Source organism: Lynx canadensis, chromosome A1 (genome assembly GCF_007474595.2).
Source record: "Lynx canadensis isolate LIC74 chromosome A1, mLynCan4.pri.v2, whole genome shotgun sequence".
Lineage (NCBI taxonomy): Eukaryota > Metazoa > Chordata > Mammalia > Carnivora > Felidae > Lynx > Lynx canadensis.
Window position 1 is genome coordinate 210,510,463 of NC_044303.2, and position 22,948 is coordinate 210,533,410.

Sequence of the window (22,948 nt, forward strand, 5' to 3'; positions counted from 1 at the left end):
GGTCTGGGGGGCTTGAATGGATATGGAGAGGCGTGTTGGGTTATTCTGACATAAAAGACTTTGCAGGATTCTTGAAGAAGCTATGTTGGGCCCTTCTGGGCTCCTACCAAATAGGAGCCACATATCTCTGTATCATGTATAATTAATGTTTTAAAAGACATATTAGGGGTGCCTGGGTGACTCAGTCCGTTAAGTGCCTGACTCTTGATTTTGACTCAGGTCATGCATGATGTCACCGTTCGTGAGTTCAAGCCCCACATATGGCTCTGCACTGAGTGTGGATCCTCCTTGGGATTCTCTCTCTCTGACTCTGCCTCTCTCTCTCTCAAAATAAATAAACTTAAAAATAAATAAATAAAAGACATATTAAATGGACTGTTGGTTATTGGTAATATATTTTATTTTGGAACAGATCCACGTTGGTTTGGTTTAAAACACAAAATTCTTCTCTTCCGAGGAGAATATGTTGTAACAGGATCCGTCTATTGATGCAATAAATATTGATCACCTGCTATGTGTGAGGCACCACGTTAGAATACATACTGTCTCTCTCTAACACACACACACACACACACACACACACACGTGTTTGTATATGAATCTGTATATAGAGAAAACGTACATGTACAAAATTGGTGGTAGCTATTTAGCACAGGGAATTTACTAAATAGGTAGTACATACTGTTTAAGCTGCTCATATGAGAGTCACTCTGCCTTGTGTGACCCCTTGAATTATTATCTCATATAATTACTTCGTTCTTCTTATTTGGGTTTTGGCTCCCCACCGAATCTCTGAGCTTTTAACAGGGCTGGACTGTAGAGCAGGCTCTGCCCTCCCTCCACTCATTACTCCTTAGCGGTAATTAGTGGATAGATTGCTGCTAAGCATCAAACAGGTGCAGACATTTAGCAGAGGGTAGGGTTACATTTCTCCAAAAGCCGTGCCTTTCCCGCACATTTTGAAGGCAACGTGTTGACAGTACAGAACGCAGATGAAAAGACGTTGGAGGAAAGTATACACATTACACAAACTTTCGTGTGCGTAGCAATCACCTAGGGATCTTGTTAAAGAGTAGATTGTGAATCAATAGGCCTGGGGCAGGGCCTGAAATTGTGCTGGTAACAAGCTCCCACGTGATGCCGGGGCTTCTGTGTGGATCAGACTTGGCTGATGCAAGGTTATATGTAATGGCCGCATTAGGGACCAGACTCTTACAACCCTAGATAAAGAAGCTAGAGCGCTTCCCCTAGCCATGGCCGCTCTCCAGGCCACCCCCGCCCCGCCGGGTCAGCACCCCAAGTTCGCCCGCCTGTAGTCGCGCCTGGCTGGCCTATGACAGCTGTTTGCAAGGACCTGAAAGGCTTGCCTCTCCCTACTCTCCGAGTCGGAGTCGGAGCGCAGCCGCCCGGTGAGCGCCGCCGCGCGGGCAGACGACGCGACTCACGTGGGACATCTCCAACTGCTCCTCCTGGAAACCCGGCAGACCGGTTTTACCCGTCCTCGTCCAGAAGTGGCTACCGATCCAACTACAGGCAACCGGAGGAGGCCGGCGTCCTTCCTCACCTCCACCCGCCCCCCGCCTTCCCCAGTCACTTCTTCATTTTTCTACCTGACACTCCTGGAGCCGAAGAAAGCGAAGACCCAGCACAGCAGCTGGCCGAGCACCGTCTCCAGCGACGTGTGTGAAACTGTTCAACCCCAAACACAAACACCAGCCACTGACATGTTTTAAGAAACGCCACAGTTGGATGACTGCGGAACCAAAACAGACCAAATGGGGAGGCAAGAAGGGAAAGCAATTGGCCCAGTTCGGTTGGAGAAGCGGCTCGTGTTACACTCCCTTTGCCAGTTAGCGTCGTGGGCGTTTGTTGCTGTGTTAATTACAGTTCTTCCCCGAGTCGGAGGCGAGAACAGCCCTGGTGGAACGGTTTCAAGTGGAGCGTTCCGCCAGGGGGAAAACAACTGCCTTTCTCCCCAGCTGGGGAGGGATTCCCAGCAGGCAGCCCACGGTGCGCGCTGTGCGCCCGCATCGCCGGCGAGGCTCCGACCGCGGGCTTCCGGGTGCGCTCGCAGACGGAGCCTCGCGCGCTTCCACCGCGTCCGGCTGCCCTGCCCGCCGAGGCAGAGGAGGAGCAGGTCGGCTGGCGTCTTCTGAGCGCACGCCTGGGGCCGGCGAGAGGGCGCACTTCTCAATTCCCGGTTTTCTCTAAGCGTTCCGGGGGAGCTCCCGGAGTGGAGGTCTGGCACGAGAGACTGCCCGTTTCATCTTTGGATGGACCCCGGCAGGGTGGGCGCGGCTGGTTCTGAAGGAATCAGGGACAAAAGTCAGATAGTGCCACAGGGTGGGAAGTAGGTGCAGACAAAATGACCTGGCTCCAAATCCTGCCTCTGCCCCTCATTAAATTTAGGTGACCTTGGGCAAGTTGATACTTTCCTGTGCCGCGCTAATTCTCCCCTTATGCGGTATCGACTATGTTGCAGGACTCTTCTAAGCACTCAGTCCTCACAACAACCTTATAAAGAAGCACTTTTTAAAATTGCCGTTCCACAAATGGGAAGACTGAGTCCTAGAGATGTTAACCGCACAGCGGATGAGTGGTAGGGCTGGGACTGGAAAGGAAAAGTCTACGCTCTAACCATTATGCTAAACTGCACGTTAAGCGATAATACGTATGTATGTAAAGTACCTCGAAAATAGCAGGGAGGGGGTGGCTATAGGCACATACTCATCAAACTGATCCTAGCTAAGATGTAATGGACCCAGTATTGATTTACAAGGGAAGTGACCGAGGGGGTGAGGGCCCACGTGGTTATGGGAAATCCATCAGAGGCAGCTGAACAGGGATTGGGGAATAGGAATATGGATCCCAGCTCCAACCCCATCAATGTGTCACCCTCATCCCCACCACCTTGCCAAATGTGTCCACAGCCCAGACACAGCTAAAGACCCTAGAAAAACAATTAGAAGCCATAGGGTCAGAAAAGCCCAGTGAAAAGGGGCCTGAGTCTGTGAGTCTATACTAAAGCCACCTACCAGCTCAAAACAGTACAAAAAATACTAAACTGTTGGTTTTCCTGCTATTTTGAAAAAATACATTTTTCTACAGTGCTATTTGGGCCTTTTACGAATAAAATTCTTGGAAATGACTCAAAAAATGCAATGCAAAAGCCATGGTATGCACTTGTAACTGTCATTTATGTACACTGAAGGGCTGGCACAGATGTCTAAGACAATATATGGGAAGTGCTTTGGAATAAAAGCATTAGGTAATGATATTTTAAAAGGATACCATACATGTTTAGATTGTAATAATCTTCCTGAGAGAATTCTGTCAATAACACGTGGCTTTCCCTCGGAGTTTCATGTCCCTCTTGGTAAGACGGTTTTTAAAATAGTGCAGTCAGGGTGGAAAAGGGGAAGCCTTATTCATGGGCTCTGAGGATCAAGACGTGGACATCTCTGGGGGCCACTGTTCTGCCTGCCACACACCCCAATTGCTTTGGTGGGAGGCATAGCCTTAATTAATTCAGAAACATGTTCAGCACTTACTCTGTGAAAGGTACTATTAGCAGGGACTCCTGAGTCTCATAATCCTGTATTTGAGTGCTAGCTCTGCCACTTACTAGTTACGTGATTTTGGGCCAGTTACACAACCTTTCTAACCCTCAATCTCTTCATCTGTGAAAAGGGGATAGTAATAGTACCCACCTTGTTTTGTTGTTTGAATTAAATGAGATAATGCTAGAAAACATTTAGCACAGAGCCTGGCACATGGTAAACACTCAATGAATGTTTTGTTTATTATTACTAATCTGTCAGGATTGCAAAGATACATAATGCATGGTGTCTGGCCTTGTGGAGTTTGGGGAATACAGCGTACTCCACATGTAACTGTGAAGTCAGATAACACACAGGAACAGATAAAGATGCAGAACAGCATCCTACTAAAGTGCTAAATGGGGTGCTATAGACAGTAAGTGCTATTGAGTGAAGTAAGATATTTTCAGTAAGCAGGAAAGGTAGGAATGAAGGAGGCAGGATTCATGTTGGGACTAAAAGAAAGGTTAAATATAGACAGGTAGAGGGGGAAATGTCGGGCACATGAGCATATACATGACAGATTACAAGGTGACAGTAAATAAGATGATTTACTTGTCATCTTATGGAATGGAGGGTTTGTGTAGGGGTGTTCATTCATTTCCACTTTTCTTCCGGAGTGGTTAGGGAAGGAGTGTACTATCGGATTTGAAGGGACCAGACTGGAGGGGCTTGAATACTAGGCTATACAGTTAAGATTTTTTTCCTGGTGGTTAGCAGAAAACCTTGGGAAGTTTTCGAGCAGAGGTAGATTCCTGGTGGAAGCTGTGTTTAGGAAGGTTGATCCAAGAGTAGTAAATGTAGGATTGGTGGGAGGAGAACCTGAAGGTAGGGAGAGCTGTTGGGAGATGTCTTCAGTGGTCCAGAGAGTAGTGACTGGAGATGTGATAGCAATCAGCTTCAGAAAAGGGGATGGACGAAAGAGACATGACAAAGCAAGAACAAAGAAAAGAGGGCCTTAGTGACACAGAGGGAACGGATACAAAATTCCTGGAAGTCTCGTAATGGAAATAATAGAAATGAGAAATGAGTTCATTTTGAGCGTTGCTGTGTTTGTTGAAGATGCTGGCAGGTCATCAGGTGGCACATGTCCAGGAGGCCATTGGAAATGTGGAACTGGGAGAGAGAGGTCAGAGGTAGACAATGAGGTTTGGCCATCATTAGCAGAGAGGTGGTGGCTGAAATCCTTCACTCCGGCCCCCTAGGCTTTCATGGTCAAACCCGTGTTAGTGCCCACATGGGTGGATTCCTAGCCTCATCCCTCTTTTCCTCCCCCTTTATGGGCTAAATTGTGTCTCCCCTAAATGCATATATTGAATCCTATCCTGCAGTCCCCCAGCAGGTGACTGTATTTGGAGACAGTGTCTTTAAAAAGGTAATTAAGATCAAATGAAGTCATCGACCAGTGCCTTTAGAGGAAGAGGAGATTAGGACAAAGACACACACAGGGGAAAGGCCACGTGAAGACATAGGGAGAAGATTGCCATCTACAAGCCAAGGAAAGAAACCAACCCTGCAGGCACCTTGTTCTCCAACTTCTAGTCTCCAGAATCGTGAAAAAATAAATCTCTGTTGTTTAAGCCATCCAGTCTGTGGCATCCTGTTATGGCAGCCCTAGCAAACGAATGCTCTCCTCCAGGGACCAGTGTCCTTGTACCTCCAGCCCATCTGAGCTGAGGGCGCTCCATGCTGCCAACATATCCCTCTGCTTACGTTTTAACAGCCTGTTTCCTAGCCCCTGATTATCTGGATATGGTGTGGGTGGTATTTAGTAGCTATCAGAAATGTTGTCCCCTGTGAACTAAAAACAAGGTTATCCTTCCTTGATAACAGTGATATCTTGGGAGGCTCCCCTTGGTGGGGACTCTGGTGTCCAGAGCAGAGCTTGTGGAAGAGGGAGTTGGTCAAAGACGCCTTTCTGAGTACCCAGCTCACAGCTGTTCGAGGACTGTTCTGCCACCTGTTCCTAAGGCTGTCTCTGGCAATAGATTCTCCATGTGCCTTCCTCCGAAAGCATGCTCAGAACAGAAAGAAATGTGTCCCTTCTCGTTAGTAAGACAGAAAAATGAGTTTTACTGCACTTGTAACTCATACTTTTTTCTTTTCATTTAATAATGATTCTAAATCTTGGTGGGGACCTATTTTTCAAAACACAGAATAAAATACATGGGGGTTGAAGACCAAGTTAGCACTTAAAGTAGCCCTCAGAGGAAACAAACAGAGTGATATATTCGCACAACCACCTACAAAGAGCTTATCTATGAAAGGATAGAATAACAAGTGTCCAGAAAGCTCCTGTTAATTCACCTGGACAGATTCCAAGTCCCGTCTTGTAGACCTGTGACAGAGAAATATTCAGACCAGGACCGTGTCCTTGCTGACTTCCGTGTTCGTGAGAGCTGGCCTTTATGATGGATTAAGGCCCTTATTCTGAGGAAGATGCTGATGAAGTGTTCTCCATCTTCACAGAGGACAGAATGAGAGCAACTGGGCTGAAGGTGTAGCCAATAGAGTCATCCTGTCAGAAATAGAAATCCTGCTTCTAAGTCCATTTTAAGGTCTGCCTAGGTTGTGGTTGTGCTCTAGCTCCCTCCTCTGGGCTCCCGCAGTATTACCCTGCATTTTCCACAGTCTTTACTACTAACACTGTGGTTATTTGTTTATGTTTGTTCCTACCTGGAGCCTGCGAACTCCCAAAGGGCATGGCTCCTGTCCATCTCTCTTTGTCCCTCTGCCTCAGCTGAATATTTCTAGCTGGCACTAGGTGAGGCCTCAGTGGATGGTGACTGAAAACTCTTTGTGTTCTGGAGACTCTGTGTGTGTGTGTGTGTGTGTGTGTGTGTGTGACAGAGAGAGAGCGCAAAAGAGCAAGAGAGAGAATAGGTGAAAAAGGCCACGAATAACTGCTTTTGGAAATGTTTTGTTACTCTGGATATCAAATAAGCACATAAGCTAGATAAGCACATATCTAGCGTATGTTGATAATTGATACATACTTATTGACTGGTTGACTGAACAGGGCCTGTGAAACAGGTATTTGCTAAAGGGAGAGGTGTGGTTTCCTCTGTAGAGATTTTTAAAAATATTTATTTATTTTTGAGAGAGAGAGAGAGCAGGGGAGGGGCAGAGAGAGAGGAAGACAGAGGATCTGAAGTGGGCTCTATGCTGACAGCAGAAAGCCCGATGCCGGGCTTCAATCCATGAACTGTGAGATCATAACCTGAGCTAAAGTCAGACGCTTAAGCAACTGAGCCACCCAGGCGCCCCTCTAGAGATTTTTAAGCAAAATGATAGTGATATTTCTGAGCTGGGGTGTGAGCAACCTGCTGAATGCACATTCTTTTTTTTCTAGACCTAAAGGGTGATTGCAACCATGAAGCTGTGTACTGGATATACATAGCTATCATTTATTGACTCCTACCATGTGTCAAGTGCTTTGTACATGCTATTTCACTGACTTTTCACATGCTTATTTAGATGAATATTGTTTCCCCCAATTTTACAGATGGAGAAATGGAGATTCAGAGAGGTTTGTTTATTCATTCAGTCAACCATATTTATCACTTTCTTGCTATGTGCTGAACACTGTGCCGGGCTCTAGGGATATAACAAAGGGGAAGGAAAGTGTTTCCAGGGAACAGGATATGCAAAGGCCAGAGGTGAGAACTACCATGATCCTTGAGAGTTACTTCTGGCTGGAATACAGATTTTGAGGAGAAATAAGGCTGGAGAGTTAAGCAGTGACCAGGTAGGTATTAAGTATTATCATGAAAACCTTAGACTTGGGGTGCCTGGATGGCTCAGTTGGTTAAGTGTCTGACGCTTGATTTGGCTTAGGTCATGATCTCACAGTTTGTGAGTTCGAGCCCCGGGTCGGGCATTGTGCTGACAGCATGGATTCTGCTTGGGATCCTCTCTCTCTCTCTTTGGCCTTCTCTGGCTCTCAAAATAAATAAACAAACATTTAAAAATAAATAAATAATAAGCTCGGACTTGCTTTTAAGGCAACCTGACAGAGGATGAAGGTAGTGGTGGCTTAAATAAAGTAGGAACAGGTTAAGGGACTTATCCAATGTTGCATGACTAGAAAGTGGTAACTTGGGGTTGGAAATGAGATTCCATCTAATTCAGAAACTCATCCCATGTTGTGAAAAACACTTCCACAAACTGGAGAAGAAAAGGTGGTGACTCATTTGTGGTTTTCTACCAATATCCTCTCCCTACTCCCAGCCCCTCACAGGCTTTCCCTTTTTTTTTTTTTTTTTTTTTTTTTGTATATATTTCCCCAGAACCTGCAATGGCCCAGAAGAGGGTGTGTCTTAGCCTGGGGACCAAGCAACAGTTGCTGGCACCAAGGAACAGTTCTATGACAGCTTCTTGACTGCCTCTTGACTGCTTTCCACCCCTGTTCCTGGGGCTGACATTTCTGTCCATTACACATCAGTACAAGAAACAACCTGACTGCCTGCAGGTGGTGGGGAAGCTACATCTGGGCGTCTTTCGCTGCCTTCCTAAAACATGAGAAGAAGAAGAACCAGATTCCCACCTTGGAAGAGGAAGTTTTTTTGGGGGGGGGTGAAGAGGACGAGATGCTCATGTTCTCTTCGCTGCCATTCGTGTTCTTGGGTGGATTCGAGGTGCCTATGCTTGCGCACTGTTTTTTCCGTGTTTCTCCTCAGTAGACGGCTGCCATCTTGCCAATGTTTAACTAAATCCGCATGCCATTATTTCGTATTTTGGAACCCCAAATGTTAAATCGCTTTCATGGTAAACAAAATGTTTTCAATAATTTCTCAGGAGAATTTGGAAAAGTCAGCTTGTTCTCTCCGTCTTTATATTTTCAGCAGGATGCTTGTCTTTGTTCTTCTTCTTTTTGTTTTTTTTTCCTCAGTATAGTGTAGTGGGTAAGGGTGCAGTCTCTTCCAGAGTTCAAATCCTGAATCTCACACTTCTAGGTAGGTGACCTTCGGCAAATTACGTAACATTTCTGTGCCCCCCCCCTTCCTTATCTGTAAGAAAGAAGTAATAATAGTATCTGTCTCACAGTATGATTATGAGGTTGAATGAGTTAATTAGAGTATGTGGCACATAGTAGGTATTTCATAGTGTCAAGCTACCATTATTTTTAAAAAAAAATTTTTTTTCCCAACGTTTATTTATTTTTGGGACAGAGAGAGACAGAGCATGAACGGGGGAGGGGCAGAGAGAGAGGGAGACACAGAATCGGAAACAGGCTCCAGGTTCCGAGCCATCAGCCCAGAGCCTGACGCAGGGCTCGAGCTCACGGACCGCGAGATCGTGACCTGGCTGAAGTCGGACGCTTAACCGACTGCGCCACCCAGGCGCCCCTCAAGCTACCATTATTATTCATTAATTACTTTGCATAGTTTTTTTTTTTTTTTTGCGGGGGGGGGGGGAATTCTAATCCTCAGCTCCAAATATGCTTTTAGGAAAGCTTTGGAGAGATAAGTAGTACAGAACTTCATCCTGAGCACCCTGTCCGTGTGAAGTCCATCAGTGTACAAGGCGATGATTATCGGATGAGGCTTCCCTGAGGATCGAAAGAGGGAGGTACAGTTCTGCTTTGCTAAAGCTTCTGAGAATATTCAGAAGCCTTTGCAAAGGATGAAATAATATCCTATATGTTAACACATGTCACATCAATCATCCCCAGCAAACTTCTGGGTTAGCTTATAGCATGAAGCCCAGTAACAAATTGCAGAACCACAGATGATTTTTTTTAAAAAAATGTAGATAATGTTCATTGTATGAGTAAAATTCCAAAGCTTTTTCAAGTCACAGAGGAATGTACCTTTTGAAAAAGGTAACTTTTGAACAAAGTTTTTGTTACCGGTCAGTTAATTCTTTAGCTCTGCATATGAGGTGACTTTTATTTTCTTCGGAAACAGCTTTAACCAGAAAGCGCATGCCTAAGTGGAGGGAGAAGGCTGCCCTTTGATTCTTCTAGATAGGGGCTGTGATAAACAAGTTCTTGACAGTCTGCACTGCCTGGGAATGTGCAGGTGACTATGGAGACAGCCGTGGAGGCACAAGAACGGGCATATGGTCCTCATTGGCACAGCATACCAAAGTAATTAAAAATGTCTTAAAATGCAGAAACCCCCTAAACTGTAAAGTATATCATGGTAGATGTCAAATTAGCATTTTCTGCCTCTTTTAAACAATGCCATAATCTCATTAATCTGCAGAAGGAACCAAATGCATGGACTCCAACCAGTTGGCTGGACATATGTTGCATATTGGACTGGCCATTTGGTTGTATCTGATTAAAGTGGAGAAATTGCATTTTATTTTGGGCACTGAACCCAAATCTGGGTCTGCTTATTACTTTTTGAGCTCCCTTTTTAAAGTGATAGGTTTTTAAGTGCCAAAAATTCAGTACCAACTTGCGTTAAAAAAAAAAAAAAAAGCCTATAAAGAAACTACACAGAGGAAAAGGATAAGGAGTGGAGATGGAAACATAAGGCTGGCTTCAGATCATTGGGATATATTAAATATCAGCATTCACAATATTATACATTAGAACTGTCAAACCCACAGGCTCTCGCTCACTTATGGCAAGGTGGCTCAGTTGATCAAAACATCTTATTTATTTTGCATGGTATCATCTACTTTTAAGCCTTTTAGCACAGCGCTTTGTTTTAAAATTCTTTATTAACAGTATGAAATTTTTAAAATTCTAAGTATATTTGTAAGCAAAATGAATGCATATTGTTTGCTTGCACGGATGTACCCACTGTCTTAGTCAGTTTGGGCTGCTGTAACAAAATGCCGTAGATTGAGTGGCTTACACAACAGAAATTTACTTCTCACAGTTCTAGAGCCTAGAAGTCCGAGATCAAGACACCACCTGATCTGGTGTATGGTGAGAACCTGCTTCCAGATCTGCCTTCTTGCTATGTCTTCACACAGTGGACAGAGAGCTATCATCTCTCGTGTGGTGTCTCTTCTTATAAGAGCAGTAATTCCATTCATAAGGGCTCTACCCTTACGACCTAATCACCTCCCAAAGGTCCTACCTCCAAGTATTATCATACTGGTGATTAAGACTTCAACAGATGGATTTGGGGGGACACATTATCGATCCATAGCGCCCACTGATATTTCCCAAATGTTCGGTGTGTGCTTAGCCCCCTGTACTAAGCAATGTAAGAACACAAATTTGCATGGGACGCGGTAAGGTATTTGTGATTAGGGCAAGTTCACAAGTAGCTCACATGCTGGGCAGGGTGTGTCATCTTCAGAAAAGTGCAAAGGGCAAGGGGATTCAGAGGAGGAGGAGATCATATGTGGTGTGTATTTGTGGGGAGGGGTAGGGTTCTGACAGGCAGACGTGGGAGCAGGAAGGTGATTTGCAATCTCAGGAGTAAAGGGTGGAAGGAAACACAGGAAACTATGTAATGGTGGCCACTGGAGGATAAATTTGGAAAGGTGGATGTGGGGGATCATCTTGTGGAGACGATGCAACGGCAGATCACAGCGTGGTGGGCAGCAGGGGGATGCTGAGGGTTTTTGAATAGAGGAATGACGACTGGACCTGTTCTCTAGGATGAATAACATGGCAGTATGTGATGCGTGGGACAGATCGGTGAGAACATCAGTTAGGGGATGATGACGGCAGACTGGGTGAGGGGGGGATAGAGTCCTCATTTGAGGAAGGGGGTGAAAACAGAGAGGATGAGAAGTTAGAATTACTGTGAAAACAGAATCCACAGGACACAGACACTGAGTGACTGCTGGCTGATGGAGCAGGATCATAGGACCTCAAAACTGTCACTTTAAACCATGATAATCAAAATTGTCACTTTAAACAATGATAATCATTACACATTCATAGACAGGCTAGTTTTCATAAAGCGCTCTGGTTGACTGAATGCCCAACAGACAAACTTTTGTTCTATTAAAGATGTCTTTTGAAATGCTAAATCTGGGGCCCCTGGGTGGCTCAGTCAGTTAAGCGACCTACTTTGGCTCAGGTCATGATCTCATGGTTCCTGGGTTTGAGCCCTGTGGTTGGGGTCTGTGCTGACAGCACAGATCCTGGAGCCTGCTTGGATTCTTTCTCCCTCTCTCCGTGCCTCTCTCCTGCTTGCAATTCTCTCTCTGTCTCTCAAAAATAAGCAAAAAACTTTTTAAAAAATTAAAAAAAAAAAAGAAATACCAAATCTTTCATTCCCTCAGACTAAGGTAAACTATGCCTGGGGCAGAATAGATGTGGGTGAGACAGGGAATAGGGTTCATGTTCTGTTTTAAGCTGTCTAACACTGCACTGCAGAGACATTCTTGTTAGCTTGTTCAGAGATGAGGAAACCTGACAGGAGGACCAGAAGCTGGAACTGTCCCTACGACTTAACAATGCCACATGCATTCTTCCATAACAAGCCTTGAATGTTTTTATAAGGTCTCAACACTGACTTTTTTCATTCATTTTATAAGAATTTCTGCCAAGATGGTGGCTAGAGTGGAGAAACATGTTGGTAAGGATTTTAAATACTTCAGTTCCAATAATCTTGCAAAATCTATATGGATTTTTAGAAGCAAAGAATGCTACCGTTGGGCATTTGCTGGCATGTGAGAGGTCCTCAAGTCGATGGAAGAAAGAGGTTTTCCCTTTTGAAAGAGTGTTCTTTTGACCTATGCCCTAAATCCATAGTTCAGATACAAGCAGGTCTCAGTCTTACAAGACGTAGTAGTCATTTGATTTCATTATTCTTTTTGTGGCAGTAGAATTTTCTGAAAGGAAATGAGACCTCTGAGACTTGGCATAGGAACGGTAAATTAGAAATCTATCCAGGAAGACTTCTTTGCATTTAATTAAGTGACACTCTCTAGGGACTTAGCAGCGTATAGAGTAATAAACCCATCACACAGAACTGCTAAATATGTGGTCTTTAGTACCAATTTGTGACAATCGTAGTAAGATTCTAGTGCTATGTGAAAACGTGCAGAAATGAATATTTTTGAAGAAATACTTGCTAGCATTTTTTTTTTTTTGGTCTTGATATTGTGACTCTGAGGCAAACATGAATTAAAATGAGTTGCCTGAGTTCAAGTGAAAGTATCAAAACCAACACGAACCTTTTGTGGTTTTTCTTACGATGGGGGAAAAGCTGCAGAGGAGAAAGTCCTTTCTGCCTCATGACGGGGAAGTTCTAGGATAACTTCTACATTGTTCTGTGTGACTCATGACTAATGACTGTGTTGGAGTATCAATGAAGCTGTGAGATATGTTCCTAGTCCTGTTGAATCTTTTAGGGATTTCTTTAGAAACTCTCTAATACACTGGACAGAAACAGCTTATAGAGGTAGGGGAGCTATAGTGTTGGAATTTAACTTGACATTGCTCAGTTCATATAGACCTGCCCACCTCCTTGCAGAAAGGACTTGCCATAAATTATAGGCTAGTAAAGGTGTGTGTGTGTGTGTGTGTGTGTGTAACTAGCATTTTAATGAGATGTGATACAGTTCCATTTCCGGTTTTATGGGCTTATTTGATTACAGTAAACACTGGAAATGTACCTGGTTTTGATGTTGTCACTTTTTTTTTATGCCTACTTATTTTTGAGAGAGAGAGAGACAGAGTGTGAGCAGGAGAGAGGCGGAGAGAGAGGGAGACACAGAATTCGAAGCAGCCTCCAGGCTCCGAGCTGTCAGCACAGCGCCTGACATGAGGCTCAAACCCACAAACTGTGAGATCATGACCTGAGCCGAAGTCGGACGCTCAACCGACTGAGCCACCCAGGCGCCCCTGTCACTGTCTTTTTTAAGGGTCTTGCATCCTTTCTGTGATAGGTAGATTCATTTAATGACAGCTTGGAAAATTTTAAAGCATTTGGAAGATTTTTTTTTTTAACTGGCTTAAAACATTCACTCCCTATTAAAAGAGGAGAGGAACTTACGAGCTCATTTTGTAGATGATGAAACCTAGTTAAATGAGGCACTGAATTAGCGCACCCCCTAGTGATGTTAGTGGCAGGAAGAGCTCAGCTTGGGGGCTCTAGGGTGACTGAGATCGGGGTACTGGCTTTGCCTCTTCCTTCCTACATGATTCACCTTGGGCAGGTCTTCTAGGCCTCTGAGCCTCAGTTATCTTGTATGTAAAATGGGGATATAAGAGGTGAGAGAATGCATGTAGTGGCCTAGAACCATGTCTGGTACCTGGCTGGAACTCGGTAAATATTAGTGGTCGTGAGCATCATTCCAAGCCTGATCCAAATTCCCATGTACAGATGGCCTCTCATGCCGATTTGACAGCACCTACTTCTGGCTGTAATGGGGATGCGTGGCTGCTGATTTGGGCAATGGGCCTTAACATCCAGCTTCAGTCTTTCCCTTATGATTCCTTTCTCCTTCTAGATGCCTCCATTTTAAGTTTTTTTTTGTGTGTGTTGTTTTTTAATGTTTATTTTTGAAAGAGAGAGAGAGAGATCAGAGGAGGGGCGGAGACAGAGGGAGACACAGAATCCGAAGCAGGCTCCAGGCTCTGAGCTGTCAGCACTGGGCCTGACATGGGGCTTGAATTCACAAAAGGTGAGATCATGACCTGAGCTGAAGTCGGACACTTAACCGACTGAGCCACCCGGCGCCCCTAGATGCTTCCACTTTCAATTCTCTTTGACTACCCTTGGGTCAGAGTAGCCTGTGTCAATATGTCAGTATTTAAATGGGGCGATGCTGCTTCTTAGACTAGAGCCTCATTTGGAGAATTGTGTAATCTTGAGCCAGAAGGTAGAATGGGCTTTGAAGCCAGACACATTGAATTTGAATCTTAGTTTCACATCTTATGATCTGAGGAAGCCTAGCCCAGGGAGCCGGCATAGCCCGGTGATTTCAGGCTTGAGTTGTAGAGTAAGACTGTGTATGGTGAAATACTTATTCCCTAGATAAACTACGTAATCTCCCTGAGCCTCCGCTTCCTCATCTGAAAAATGGGGTTAAAATAATCTTTACTTCATAGGATTAGTACGAGGACTAAATGGTACTACATTAAGCGCTCAGCTCAGAATTATAGTGGGTACCAATAAATATTTGTTACCAGTAATATTTTCACATATGGCCATGGGAAGCTATTTAACCTCTCAGAGACTCAAGTGTTTCACTTGTGAGATTGGAAGAGTTCTATCAGTCTCATAAGGATTGGGGAATAGATGTGATAATGTACATAAAGGACATGATGCATAGTAGATTCCTGATAAATGAATTAGCTATTTTATTACTTCTGCAAATTAGCCTTCATGCTGGAGAGCCCTCACTGGCCAAACGCCTTCCGTGACCAACTTCATGCCTTTCATTTGCTGCCAAAGTTGCACCACATTCCCTAAAGAGCTGACATCTTTCCAGAGTGGGTTCTGTTCCAGGTATCACTGTGAGAGCCAATCCCTGCCCAGGTGGGGCCTATGTAATTGATGTGCACACAGACATGGCTCCTCAGGCCGCGGTGGGGCCCTGGCCTGTGAGGCTGCTGCATTTGATTTCTGTGGGTCAACAAAGAAACATCTGAAATTAAATAAGCATGTTAGTCATGGCGGGTTCAAGTTGCTGTAATTAGCTTCTGTCTGGCTTGCTGTAGCAGCAGCAGGCCCGTGCTTCTTACTGCAAGACAACACTGGTCCCAGAGCTCTGAGGAGAGCTCTGAGGGTGCTGTAGCTAAAAGCCCTTGATGTTGATGCTGCAGGACAGATGCTGGCAAAAGCCTCTTCCTGTGGTGGTGGTGGTGAGTGCTGGGCCTTTAATTTTTCAGGCTACAGAGAGTTCCTGAGCAAGCTATTAGGCCTAGCATTGGGAATATGCTGATGGGCTAGACATGGTCTTTGATTGCAAGGAATCATGATGGGGGCAGAGGCAGGGATAAACACACAGAGACCAGGGGCAAAAGGTGATTACATCTTTCTCGCTGGCTTCAGGAATGAAGCCACTTTGGGTTCACACCACTCTTTTGGTCTTGCTGGGGGGATGTCGTTGATCCAGGTGTGGCTACCTGCTGGGCCCCAGACCAGCTTACGTGTGTCTCAGTGCTCCCCTTGGTTTCTCTACCTGCACAGGCCTAGCTTCTCTCTCTCCTCAAAAACCCTGAACTACCTGGGCACCAGCTTGGCCTCCCTTCTTTCTCTTTCCTGGAAAGTTAGCATGTTTTAGACTGAATTACAGTCTCTGTATATCATTATCCTACAATCCGCCAAATCAGTGATGCATTTAATCATAATGATAATGATGATAATAATAATAATAACAATACATCGCTTTGGTAAAGTTATTTTGATTTGTCAGAGCAAATTGTATTTTTATTTTTTTTCAACGTTTATTTATTTTTTTGGGACAGAGAGAGACAGAGCATGAACGGGTGAGGGGCAGAAAGAGAGGGAGACACAGAATCGGAAACAGGCTGCAGGCTCTGAGCCATCAGCCCAGAGCCCGACGCGGGGCTCGAACTCACGGACTGTGAGATCGTGACCTGGCTGAAGTCGGACGCTTAACCGACTGCGCCACCCAGGCGCCCCGCAAATTGTATTTTTAAAAAATTTTTTGTTTATTTTTGAGAGAGAGAGGGAGAGAGAGAGTGGCAGAGTATGAGCAGGGGAGGGGCAGAGAGAGAGGGAGACACAGAATCTGAAGCAGGCTCCAGGCTCTGAGCTGTCAGCATGGAACCCGATGTGGGGCTCGAACCCATGAACCGTGGGATCATGACCTGAGCTGAAGCTGGACGCTTAACCGACTGAGCCACCCAAGTGCCCCTGTCTCATTTTTTAAAGAAGTTGCATATTCATCACCATCAGGCATCTGAGTACCAACTATGTTTGTCAGCCTTGGAGGTACAAAGAAGCATAATACGCAATACCCACCCACTCACCCTCTATCCTCCAAGGGGAAGCAGTGTGGAAAGTAAATGAAAATAATATGAGCTTTGTCAACCTCTTTGCTACTTACTAGCTCTGTGACATCTGTCACGTTATTTAACCTTAGTTTTCATGTCCATAATATAGGACTAATAATAGTACTTCTTTGTGTGTGTAAATCTCATATATAATCCTAGTAAAAGAATTAGGCACCCAGAACGTGCTAGGGACTTTATTGTAAGCATAATCTCTTATACCTTACCAAAGCTCTGCAAGGTAAGCATTACTATTCCCATTTTACAGGTGAGAAAACTGAGGCTTGGAGATGTTCTTATGTGGTAAAGCTGGGATTCAAACGCATACTACACTGGAGTTTATTAGGCACTAAGCCCAAAGGAGTGGTATAAGCGGTGAGAAGTGGAGGAATGCAGAAATGAGCTCGAGAGAGAAGTGCCTGGTCATTCTGAACATGTTTTTGTTTCCACCCTATTTTTAATGTTATGGACTTCTACTTTTTTTTAAGTTTATTTGTTTATTTTGAGAGGGAGAGAGAGCAAGTGTGAGCAGGTAGGGGCCAAGAGAGGGAAAGAGAGAATCCCAAGCAGGGTCCATGAGCTTAGCACGGAGCCAGACGCAGGGCTCCATCCCACGAACTGCGAGCTCATGACCTGAGTAGAAATCAAAAACTGGAAACCTAACTGACTGAGCCACCCAGGTGCTCCTGCACCTTCTAATTTTAACAAGACATTAACAACACTTAAGAATACTATACTGGAATAATTTGTGTTTGTGTATTTGCATGTACTTAGACATTCTACTTTCAGTAAATGCTAGTGTGAGATATTTGTATTCAAAGGTTTGCTCAAATAAAGGGGGCATTTTGTTTAAAGGGCAGCATTTTGGTGATAAAAGACCAAACACACTCTTTGTGACTCACTTTTGCATCAGTGCCCTCTGGTGGTAAATCTTAGAAATCATTTACCTCTTACAGTGTGTACCAACTAAAGGGGGGAAAAAAACTGAATTTACCCACGATCTTTCTGACTCTCTTGCTAAAATATTGGCCAGTTAATGCCAGCTTCTTTATTTTTTGTATAAAAATATCTTTATGAAGGTCCAAAACTTGTAAGAAAGAGGTGACTTTTTACACAAACATTAGCTGTGCTTGCCTTTAATGATTTTGGGTAAATATTTGGGAAAATATTTTGAAATCAATTTCATGTTATGTAAATTAACGTCAAGGGAAGTAAATACTGCCAAGAGATCTCTACTTGCTGCCTTTTCCTTAGAATCATTTTAGAGAGTGTTGTACTGGAATAAGCTTTTTATTTAAATCTTTTCCTCCATAAAATCCACTAAAAACAAACAAACAAACAAACAAACAAACAAACAAACAAGATATCCAAGTTGGATTTTTCTTGTGCTTGTTTGGAGTCATTGTTGCAAAGCCCTTGATTAAACGCTGAAAATTCTACTTTTCCTCTGATGCTCAGGAATCTAAGGTTGGATTCACTATCGTGGAGAGTAAATTGTGGAGAGTATCATTCAGATTTCCATATCTTCTCCTAGGTTCTCAAATGTGGCATCTAATTCTGTGGTCCAAAGGATATCCTGGATAGTGTTCCTCCAAAACAGGTGATATGAGCAGGTGCTACTGGCCAGCCATTGTGTCAGGTGTTTTACATCTTGTTTCATCTTCACAATCCTTTGAGGTCTGGTTTTCTAAAGAAAAGGACTCAGAGAACCTAAGTGACTTGCCACCCAGCTGTTAAGTGGCAGATCTGGGATTCAACCTCAAGTCTCTGACCTCTCTCGTCTTATGGTTTTGCCTTCTTCCTGTGTAGGACTCCAAATGCTGGGTGGTGTTCATAGGCAGCTCTAACTCCAGACTGAAACTGTGAGCTTGGCTGTGTGTCACGTTCCCTCCGGGGAGAGTAGCAGTGGGGCTAATGTGTTTTGTAAACAATCTAGGCTGACACGTGCCAGTGTCACCTCTATGGAGCCACAGGAAGCAGAAAGCTCTGCTTTGCCCCCTACCAATAAGTTAAGATAAATAAAATGGATGACCTGAACTCAGGACGGTGAGATTTGCAGTCACACCTGTCCAGACTGGCAGGACTCCTTTAAACACATAACCACCTCTATGGCACAAGTTGGAATTCTCCATTCCCCTCAAGAAACTAGACCAAACCCAAACTTGCATCTTACCTGGTATCTCTCTTGGTCCCTGATTTTGTTACTCATTTGCTCATCATGGGCTCATCCTGTCCCTGAGATTTGATACACTTTGGTGCTTTCCTGCTTAATGACGTTAGCTCCCAACTGCAATTCTGCCTCCCTTTCTTGGAAAAAGTACTTTGTAAAAAATATTTACAATCCTAATCTTCTCACTTACTGATACACTGTTGGCAGGAGGGTAAATAGACTCTTTGGAAGGCAATTTGGCAGTTGCTGTCCCGTAATTTCACTTCTAGGAATTTATTCTATATAACTACTCATGCGTCTGTTCAAAGTTACATTTAAAAGAATGTGCACTGCAGTATTGTTTGTACTAGCAAATAAATAAATAAAAGGAAAACCCCTCTGATATCCATCAATAGGATACTAATTAAGCAAATAAAGGCTACTTGATTCCATGATATGTTTATACTATAGAATCAAGCAGCTGTTAAAAACATGACATGGTTGTATGTGTTAATATTTCCCAGATGTACGGCTACAAATGGCTCTACAGTATACTGTTCAGTTTAAAAAACAAGACAAGTTGCAGAACAGTGTATATAATAGATAAACTTTATGGCTTGGCATCTGCATAGGAAAAATATATGGAATGATATATACCAAACTCTTAACAATAGTCTGGGACTGGGAGTGGGGCTGGGATTGAGGAAGGATCAGAATAGGGTGCAGGGAGTGCCTATAAGATTCAGGATTATGAAAATAAGCTTATTTCAGAATTCTTAAAAATAAGCATGTGTGAGGGACGCCTGGGTGGCCCAGTTAGTTAAGCGCCCGGCTCTCTTGATCTGGGCTCAGGTCACGGTCTCACGGTTCGTGAGTTCAAGCCCCGCACTGGGCTCTGTACTGATAGTGTGGAGCCTGCTTGGATTCTCTCTCTTCCTCTCTGCCCCTCCCCTGCTTGCATGCTCTATCTCTCTCAAAATAAATAAACTTCAAAAAAAATATATAAGCACGTGTGAGTTTTGGAATTAAAAAGCTAATGCTTTCTATATATTAATTGTAGCAATAACTGAAACAATTCTGCCACAAATGTAGACGACAGGTAGGACTTGAAGCCCATCTGATCTAGTACTCTCAGGACTCCCTATTCCGCTCACAGGTTTCAGATTTCCCTTGGCCAATGCCCCTCGCCCCTCCCCTCGAGCTTGCCTTAGGAGGATCTGAGCACCCAAGGGTGTGACGGCTGGACAGAGGTCAGCAGTGGCAAGTAGCCGCTCTCTGCTACACTTTGCACGCCTCCCCTCAACTCTGCTGTAGGCCTTTCGGGTAGATCATCATGGATAGGAATTCACAGTGAAGAAGGAAGGTGACATGGCAGCAATAAGTTAGAAGGCCTCGTGGAAGACCAGTTCCGCAAACCAGTTCCCCAGACCTCAGGTGGGAGCCCCAGTCCCCAGAGAAAGGCTAGTCCCCATAGGTTGACAGGTCACTGTGACTTCCGAGCAGGCTGGCATGTTGAACATGTGCCAGGCTGGGGGCTGACAATACCAAGGCATGCCCTGAGTCCTAGAGGAGGTGGGGTACCAGGTCAACAGCTAAAAATCAGGTATAAGGAAGAAAGTTACACAGAATGGGCCCAGGGTGGGGAAGGGTCTCATGAACAAAGTGGAAGTTCTCTAAGAGTCTTCTTGTAGAAGGTCAGCATGGGTTTGGGGCTAGCCCTGAGTACACAGGGAAAGGGAAGGCTCCGGCTCTGTAGGGAGAGAAGGCGTGCAGAAGTGGCAGCTGCAGATAGCCTGAGACGTGGGGAATTTTGTCTCTTCTGGTTTCCAATTACTCCAGCTTCTTGAAAAGGTTTTCTTGAAAAAACCAAGTGTGGGTGTCGGGGTTGGATGGGTAGGAGGGGACTGGCTTAATGAGCAACAGAAGCTGCCATATATTACCATCAGGACTACATTATTCTTTTCATTTGGAATCCTGAAAATGATAAGTACATAAAGACCTCAAGGACTTTGTACATTACTGATTTTTCAAGAGACCAGAACATGAAATAGTGCCCTAAACTTCTGGCCTTTCTGGTGAATGTTTTTTCTCTGTCATCATCTCTAATCACCCTCACTTCCAGCCACACTGGCCATGTCACTGTTCCTTGGACATGCCTCAGGGCCTTTGCACTGGTTCTTTTTCTATGCCTATTCCACTCTTTCCCAAGATAGCTACATGCCTAACTTCCTCACCTCCTCCAAGGCTGCTCAAAAGTCACTTTCTCAGGGAGGCCTAACCTGACCATCCTATTTAAAAGAATTTTTTTTAAGTTTATTTATTTTTGATAGAGACAGAGCATGGGTCAGGGAGGGGCAGAGAGAAGGAGACACAGAATCCAAAGTAGGCTCCAGGCTCTGAGCCTTCTGCACAGAGCCCGACAAGGGGCTTGAACTCACAACCCACAAGATCATGACCTGCGCTGAAGTCCGACGCTTAACCAACTGAGCCACCCCGGTGCCCCTGACCATCCTATTTTAAATTGCACTCCAAATTTCCTTTCCTTTGCTTCCCCCCTCCCCCATAGTGAGCACTACAAAATTTACTTAGTTTTTAGTATTTTATTGCCTACCACCATTCTCAGCCTCCTTCCTGCATCCCAGAATGTAAACCCTGTGAGCAAGCATAGAGGTATTTTTTGTTGTTGTTTGTTTTAGGGTTTTTTTTTTTTTTTTGGTCTGTTTTGTTCATTAACAAACACCAGTGCCTAGAAGAGTACCTAACACAAGAAGTGTTCTGTATTTGTTGAATGAATGAATACACTGTAGTATAAGTGGTAAAGGACTTGGGATCCTTTGGTCATGGAATGCTGCCCAGATATGTAGAAACCATTTCCGAAGCACTTCCAAAGACCTACTTTCTTTCTCCTCATTCTACTCCCAAATCCCTATGGATTTAAGTCTTGGCATTCAGCCCAGGAGATATAATTACTGGCAAAAGTTGAGTGAAACAGTTAAGAGCATGGATTTGGAGTCAAGGAGACCCAAATTTGCACCTAAGCCTTTCCACCTACCAGCTGTGTGACTCTGGGGCAATTATCTTCCCCAAGCCTGAGAATGAAATTTGTATGTGAATACACAAACCCTGGCATTAAATGTGCCGTTAAATGTGGTACTTTACATTATCAATGATGGAGATACATGAAAGAAATGGAGCACTGAATTTTAAAAGGGCAGTTTCCCCCATCATAGTCATTTAAGCTGCCTTAGATGGAAATATTGGGGGAAAGTCACCACATTTCTATTTAATTTAAACATATCAAGAGATTTTAATAGATTCCGGGGTTTTCCTTCAATAATATGAACTATTTTTTTTAAAAGCTCACGTAGGGATGCCTGGGTGGCAAAATTGGTTAAGTGTCCAACTTCAGCTCAGGTCATGTTCTCACGGTTTGTGAGTTCAAGCCCCAGGATGGGCTCTGTGCTGACAGCTCGGAGCCTGGAGCCGTTTCAGATTCTGTGTCTCCCTCTCTCTCTGCTCCTCTCCCCCTCGCACTCTGTCTCTGTCTCAAATAAAAATAAACATTTAAAAAAGAAAAAAAAAAGCTCATGTAAGCACAGCGTCTTGGAGTTGGGTTAGGTCTTTGAGCCTCGGCTCTCCCATAAGGCGCATAGAAACCGCGGAGGCACCTCGTGCCTGGGATGCAGCGCATGGAAGCAAGCAGAGAATATGCGTGGTTCCAACATCGGGAGCCAGGTTACCGGTGCAGATGGAAAAGAGCAAAATGCAAAATCTGTGGTTCCGGTGAGGGATGCCAAGGCAGAAAGAGTTCGATAAAACAGATGAAAAGCGTGCCAGAACCAAAGCCCGCGCAGGTGGCTGTGGCAACTTTTTATCTAGAGCCCAGGACTCCGGGAAGAGACAAGGAGATGGGAGAAAAAAAGAGCTACCTGGACCAACCTTCCTGTCTGAACCAACCTTACCTCCTCAACAGCCCAGAAGAGGGCTCCAGGGTAGCCGCCAAAGTCTTTTTCCTGACGCCTCCTCCATTGCTTGGCCTCTTCCCTATCCTGCTTCCCCTTCTCCTTGTTAGTTTCTCCTGGGAGGCTTCTGGAGCCTTGCCTCAAAAACGCACTTGCGCCTGAGTTTTCGAGTCCACGTACGCTTCTGGAAAACCCCGACCCAACACAGAAGGCCTCGCACAGCTTCGCTTTTTTAACAACTCAGCAAAGAATTCTGATTGGCCAGCCAAGGTCACATGCCCGTGGCCTTTGATTGGCAGCCTACCCTCCCTGCCCTGCCCTCCCTCCCACCCACGTGACCTGATCCCGC

The 22,948-nt window shown here is 44.6% G+C and overlaps 1 long non-coding RNA gene across 2 annotated transcripts; it reads right to left on the bottom strand.

The window, feature by feature from the left end:
• Positions 1-2,313: 2,313 nt before the first annotated feature.
• Positions 2,314-22,828, bottom strand: LOC115524668. 2 transcript variants are annotated; one of them, XR_003972169.1, is made up of 3 exons: positions 22,600-22,828; positions 8,146-8,608; positions 2,314-4,715 (listed from the first exon to the last, which is right to left on the bottom strand). It is a non-coding gene; the product is annotated as an uncharacterized LOC115524668 (long non-coding RNA). The 2 variants fall into 2 exon arrangements; XR_003972168.1 differs by lacking the exons at positions 2,314-4,715; positions 8,146-8,608 and adding an exon at positions 14,806-15,094.
• Between the last annotated feature and the right edge of the window lie 120 nt (positions 22,829-22,948).